Source organism: Lipotes vexillifer, unplaced genomic scaffold (genome assembly GCF_000442215.2).
Source record: "Lipotes vexillifer unplaced genomic scaffold, Lipotes_vexillifer_v1.1 scaffold151, whole genome shotgun sequence".
NCBI classification, from domain to species: domain Eukaryota; kingdom Metazoa; phylum Chordata; class Mammalia; order Artiodactyla; family Lipotidae; genus Lipotes; species Lipotes vexillifer.
The window spans coordinates 360,864-367,093 of NW_006778186.1; the positions used below are offsets into that span (position 1 = coordinate 360,864).

Consider the following 6,230-nt stretch of genomic DNA (forward strand, 5'->3'; position numbering starts at 1 on the left):
AGGCGGACTCTCAAGCACTGCGCCACCAGGGAAGCCCTAGGTTCTTTTTTTAAGTTGTTTGTTCAAAAGTGAGGTAACTGCATTTTGCAGTGCTCTGAAATATTTGAAAAAAAAAATTATGTTCTTGATGGAGATTAAGAAGATAGATTTAAGACCTTTTTTGACTTTTAGGAAATAGTTTGCAATCTGGGTTTAACATAGATTTCTGAAGTGCAGAGTTACTACAAGGGGCCTGTGAACTGATTATCTATGTGTACAAAGCCGTATATACAAAATAAATACGTAGAATATCATACACTTATATGTGCCATTGTCAGAAACATATCTGTGTGTCATAAAGAATAATGTGCATACTTATTTTAAACATTAGTAGAGTCACAGTAGTTTTTGTTATATTTCTCAATCCACAGATGCTGAAAGTAACACAACTAGTTTGTGTCAGATTATATTGATATAATAAAAAAATCTTTGTGTTCAAAATACTTGGAAAACACTGTTTGGAAGGCTTGCTACTAAAGGGAAAATTATTTATATTTTCAATTTCAGAGTATTTACCATTCATTTTAACTGTGACTTAGAAAATAATATGTCATTATATTGAAAAACCACTTTTTTTTTTTTTTAACCAGAAGTGAGGAGGTGAAGGACATGAATGGATTGTAGAGGCCCAAAAATCTGCTTCTTTCCACATTTACATTTTTATTAACGATCTGAACTCTAAAATTTAGGCATCAGAGAGACCTAGAGGAAAACTATTTGAACAATAAATATATGTGAACTCAAATCACATCTACCTTCAAAATTACGTATTGTCATTGAATCAAACTCTCAACTATCAGGGTGATTTAATTTTCCCCTCATCCTGTTTTCTGGACTTTAGTTATTATGAATGTATATGTGGTAGGCAGAACAATGGCCTTTCAAGGATATCCAGGCCCTGTTCTCCAGAACTTGTGGGTATACTATGTTACATAGCAAAGAGGAATTAAGACAACAGAAGGAATTAAAATTACTAGGCAACTGACCTCAAAATAGGGAGAGTATTATGGATTATTCAGGTGGGACCAATGTAATCGCAAGGGTCCTTAAACATGAAAGAGGGAGGCAGAAAAGTCAGTGTTAAAGTGATACCATGGGAGAAAAACTCAACCAGACACTGCAAGCTTTGAAGGGGGACCACGAGCAGCTTCTAGAAGCTGAAAAAAGCAAGAAAATGTATTTATCCCTAGAGCTTCCAGAAGGGAAGCTGTTGACACTAATTTTAACCAGTGAGACACATCCTGGACTTCTGACCTCCAGAACTGTAAGAGAATAAATTTGTGTTGATTTAAGCCACTAAGTTTGTGGTAATTTGGTACAGCAGCAATAGGAAACAGTTTGCTAAGGTGTATGCACTTGATGACTATGTAAATTTTCATGAACATCGAAAGAATTCAAGTGAAGTAACGATGAATTAGGTTAGCCCTTTCCCAACATAACTGCTGAAGTAAAAGGACTTTTGCTGTGGAGCTAAACATGATATAACGGGAAGAGATTCTTGCTTTTCTTCAGGAGAGAACATTTGAGCCAGTAGGAATGAGGAAGAAATCTGGACAGGTGCATCAGACCGATGGTGGTGAGTAAAGCACTGGGCCTAGAGGGTTCAGTCCAGGCCATTTCAGGACCACCTGGTCTCTGACTTGCTCATCGCAGCGCTGATTCTGCAGAGGTGGGCAGAGCAACTAATGAGACCACATGACTCATGAGCAAGTGTGAGTAACCCATAGGAGATTTTGGGACTCTGTGGGAGAAGAAATCCCTGGGGGATGGTGTAACGTGAGAAAGGAAATGAAGAATTTATTCTGGGAAAGGCAGTAGAAGCTCTAAGCAAATGTAATTTTGCTATTAAAAAGACCCAGTCACAGATACAGAAAACAAACTTATGGTTACCGGGGGATAAGGGGAGGAGGGATAAATTGGGAGATTGGGATTGACATGTACACACTACTATATATAAAATAGTTAACTTATAAGAACCTGTTGCATAGCACAGGGAACTCTATTCAATACTCTGTAATGGCCTATGTGGGAAAAGAATATCAAAAAAGAGTGGATATATGTATATGTATAACTGATTCACTTTGCTGTACACCAGAAAGTAACACAACATTGTACATCTACTATACTACAATAAAAGTTTTAAAAATAATTTTTAAAAAAATCCACACACTCAAGGTTAGGAAAAAAAAATACACACACTCAAGGGCTAGTCATTTGATCCACATTTGAATTTGTCTCTCTCAGTGGATTAATCAAGGAGGAGAAAAACACAAAAGAAACCCCTGTTGTGAAAAAAAGAGCCACCTCAGAGGGAGGTTAGCTGGTCACTCTGAAAGAGAGCCTCTCAAGGTGACAGGGAAACTTTAGTCTCAGGTCTGATACCCATTTTGCCAGGAGCCCAAGTCTGACAGTACAGTCCCAGTAGGTTGGACCCTAGAGGATGGACTTCTACAATCAAACTTAAAAGAGACTGATAATAAAACAGGAATATAGTTTATGTGCTCAAAACCAGGGCACTTCCTCCCTGTGTCTTCCGTCAAGAGCATCTCATTCTCAGTGTCAAGGCAACCGAGGTGCTTAAGAGCCCGAGTTTGCGAGATGGGCAAAGAAAAAGAGCAAAGGCTTTAGAAGGCCTGAAAGAATATTTTATCCGGTCAATGAAAAGGCCTGATGAACCATCCCTGTTCAAAAACCTAACTTTCCAGTGAGCTGAACACTAATGTCACTTGAAATACTATTTCTCTCAGTTTCTTGGACTTAGACAAAACTGGAGGAAAAATGTCAAATGCTGGTATTTAAAACATGTTTATGAACTTCATGTGAACCATATTTAAACACGTTATGAAAAAGTGATTGAAAATACAAGATATATAATTTATGTATTATACGTATTATTTCTAGTTTTATTTCTATCCTAAGGTTAAAACCTGGTCACCTAGAATTTAAGGGTCTCCTTCCTTCATTAGGAATCCAATAAGCAGTATCTTAAGTTGGATTTCTGAAGACAGTCTCTCTCACTTTCTCTGTCGCCCCCTAGATACAGAGGTATTTTGTTTATTATTAGTTTCCTTCCCAATTTTTCCATCAACACTAGATCCTAGACATACCTCATTTTAGCATCTGTATTCCAGTATTTAACAAAATAAACCAAACCAACCACCTTTTCTGACCAATGCTCAGGGAATATGCGTACGAATGCTGCTAGATTCAAAGAGCAGAGGACAACTATGACCAAAGAAGGTTTTCACTGAGACTGTTTCTCAGAGGTCATTTCTTTTACACAGTTGCGAGCAATGATGAGATCCTCATCGCAGAAGTAAACGCGGGTCAGAGGTAATCACTGCTAAACATCAGCTTGGTCAGTCAAGACCACAAAATAAATGTAAACACATTACCCAAATGGTGGCTGCCATTACCTTTCAAAAGAGAGCGGTGTGTGCGGTAAGTCTGGCCTCCAGCCGCTGGGCCCGACGCTGACGCCGCAGCTCGCACTCCCGCCTCGGAGCGCCTGCTGACCCCACGTCGACCCCGCCGACGTTGACCCCACGTCGACCCCGACGCTGACTCGCCTCCCGCGGCACCCTCGCCCAGGCGCCGTGTCTCAGAGTAAGCCGCCCGCACTGCAGGAGGAGGCGTTGCTTGGCTCTTGGGTGGAATTACACTTTGGCAATAATGGGAACGCCAGAGTTGTTCCAGACTCTGTTTCTGTTTATAATGGCGACGTGGAAGAAATACTGCTGGGTGTGCAGCATGAGTCTGGACGGAGTAGCCCCAAGACTTATCTGTGTGACCGCCCACCTCGCTCATAGACCTCGCAAGATACCAACGGAGCTTCCAAAGCAGACACACTAATATTGATGAGAAAAACAGCTCTCAGTCGGAGGAAGATTACATGGAGACAAAGAAAGATGAAAGCCTCTTGAAGAAAAAGACTGGATATGGGACTGGTCAAGTCGGCCAGAAAACATCACTCCTCAGCCACACCCCCAGTTCCTCTTCAAACCCCCACAGCGCACGACCGCGCTCAGCTTGAGGAACACGAGTGTTAGGGAGAAAGGGGGCATCTTCTCTGCAGAGTTTCTAAAGTTTTTCTTCCGTCTCTTCTCTCTCATCTGCTAGCCATGGGGTTGGGTATCTATATCTGAAGGTTACTGAAAATATCCACCAAAACCTTTGATGAAGAATTGGAATCCGGCTTTTTCATTTAGTGGGAATTTACATTGGGGTTTGCAACGCAGCTTACTATTATCTTGGTCCTTGGGTGGCTGCACCACTTGTGTCATTTCTTCTGTAAATGCTGCATTCCGAATTCAGTAAAATAAAAATAAGACACTTAAAAAAAAAGAGTGGTGTGAGTGAATATGGAGCATGTGGAGTTGAGAGGGAATTTCATTATAAAAACACTAAAACACTCCAGGACTCTGTGTGAAATGTTCATGAAATTAAAAACAAAATTATGTGGAAATTTCCAACAGAGGTGCCTACAACTATAATATATACTTAATCATTACTGGCCTCCCCGATTTAGCCACTCATGTATAGTAAATGGAAACAATGTGAAGTGGGAGAAATATCAACTTTTTTTTTTTTTTGCCGTACGTGAGCCTCTCACTGTCGTGGCCTCTCCCGTTGCGGAGCACAGGCTCCGGATGCGCAGGCTCAGAGGCCGTGGCTCAGGGGCCCAGCCGCTCCGCGGCATGTGGGATCTTCCCGGACCGGGGCACGAACCCGTGTCCCCCGCATCAGCAGGCAGACTCTCAACCACTGTGCCACCAGGGAAGCCCAGAAATATCAACTTTTGTAAGTGGGTATTTTCAATGAAATCATAAATATATTAAAGATTTTAAGCCTCTGGGTTTCTTGTCATTCCCTTATAAATTCTCATAATATGAAAACATGCTTGTTTTGTTTACCCATGTCTTCACTTGAAAAACCTTGCTGACAACCTGTTCATTACCAAAGCAGACCATGCCAAGATGATACAATGTGGCATCTACCCACCAAGAGCTTTTATTCTATAGAGGAGAAAGGCACACGCAACTTCTCACACAAGGAGACAATGGGATATTCTAATTGAAGTTTTTCCAGTGTCCTTGTTTTGATGTCCTCTCTTGGCTTTGGGCTTCACTAAGTATCCCTGCTCATAGAGTCTGTATTTTAGTTCTTTCAGCTATAATCCACTTTTATTATACCTGAGCTCTGTCGATGTGGTGGTAAGGTGGGGGGGGCAGAAGAACATTCTATGATCTTCTGATTAAATCTCAATCATTTGATGTGCCTGTGTCTCGGAGGTATGACCTTCAAAAGTGTTAATCCAGCCTTTTTACCTTCAGCCTCCTATGCCTTTCTCTGGCTGCAACATTCCCAAATCGATTTCTTTGAAGCCCTGATTCTAGATGCCTGTTTTTCCACCCCTTAAGTGAGACAGGAAGGCTGAAGTGAGTTCTCTTCCTTCATCTGGATAAAGTTTAAGAATTGGGCAAAGTCCTTTCTACCAGAAAGCAGACCTCTGATATGGAGAAGGCTCTGAACATGTTTCTAAATGGTTACTCTTCCCTTCGCCCTGCCAGAGCCAAGAGGGGATCTTTCTTGGACTTTCACCGTAGACATGTGATGGGGTTCCTGGAAAGAAAGCCCATAAAAATGTGGGGTCTCTCTAAGGTTGTGGTTCCCAGAAGTTTTTCACCCTCACACTAGTCTCCACTCAGCCTCCAAGAATTCACCAAAATTACCACTTAAGTAACCACTTAAGTGTTACTATCAGTTTATGGTTCCAACAGTTTCTATTGCTGTATCTCTCTGGGTGCACTTATCTCTCTAGGTGTTGGGTTGCATGTTGGGTTATGTGTTATGTTTCACCCTGTAACCTAGTTCTCTGATGTGTCCAAGATATCATTGTCCATTGTCCAGGCGGACTCTCAACCACTGCGCCACCAAGGAAGCCCCACAATTCATTTTTGATGTATAATATTGAATACATGCATTACCACTGTGATACAATTTCTAATATTCCTATTTAGGGATGATCTGCAAGAAAAATATCCTAGATCCTTATTTCCACCCTTTGAAAATGTAACATAAAGTGACAAAAATACGTAAAACACATCTAGGGCAAAACTTAAATATATAGAGACTTTAACTTTTAATTTAAAAATGAGACACAATATTAATAAAATCCCCTAAATATACAA

General features: G+C 40.9%; 1 pseudogene; it reads left to right on the forward strand.

Annotated features, from left to right (window-relative positions):
* The first annotated feature begins 1,575 nt into the window (after positions 1-1,575).
* LOC103071826 (BCL2/adenovirus E1B 19 kDa protein-interacting protein 3 pseudogene) lies at positions 1,576-4,184 on the forward strand (annotated as a pseudogene).
* Positions 4,185-6,230: the final 2,046 nt, after the last annotated feature.